The sequence below is a fragment of the Taudactylus pleione genome, unplaced genomic scaffold (genome assembly GCF_031769625.1).
Source record: "Taudactylus pleione unplaced genomic scaffold, aTauple2 ptg000817l, whole genome shotgun sequence".
Taxonomy (NCBI): Eukaryota; Metazoa; Chordata; class Amphibia; order Anura; family Myobatrachidae; genus Taudactylus; species Taudactylus pleione.
In genome coordinates, this window is record NW_028285219.1 from 642,057 (window position 1) to 642,878 (window position 822).

Here is an 822-nt window from a genome sequence, read left to right on the forward strand (position 1 = left end):
ACTTCCTTTTTGGTTTAGAAAACATATTGTGTGTAGAAGAGATTAACAATATGTAGTACTGACCATTCCAAATTCATCTTTCAATGACGTACAGTACAGATAGAGAACATCAGCCCTGCTGCATGACAGATGCAAAATATCTGAAAAATAAAGTTAATATCGTGCAATGTGCCACCTAAACAACCGCACAATAGGTTATCTGCTGGGTGCTTTGGAAACCTTTTGCACATTTCAGCAGGACAATCACACAGTTTGTACAGAGAAATGATTGACTGGTCACGATCCTCTGAACAGACATCATTTGGATAACAATGATGGTTGTTTAGTGTGTATGAATGATATAATTTGTGCACGATTGGTCGGTAGTTACATTGTTCAAGTGTGTACCCCACATAAGAAAAGAAAAGCTGCCGAGATCTATTACACATCACTACTGCCTGTTTGTAAGTAATTATGGATCCAGTGTAACCGGTTCCTCGATTGGAGTTGCATTAATTCTACAAAGACTAGTAATAGGAAGGCCTGAGACAAGCTCCACTGGTTAAAGTGAGCTGGAATAAAAAAATTATAATATTAATAATAAAAAAAGACAGACATCAAACTGGTTTGCTTGTAGAACCTATAACTGCATCATACCTTACATAAAAGTTATGGCAGCTCATCCAAAATCCAGGTTGCAGTAAGTCTACTAATATTTGTCCCTCTGATGAAATAGTAAAAACTAAAAAATTGAAATACCAGGCAGCAACAGCCCTTAGTGTAACTCCCCTTCCCATACAGCCCCCTTCCCTCTCCCACCACCAAAAACAAACTGCACTCAGC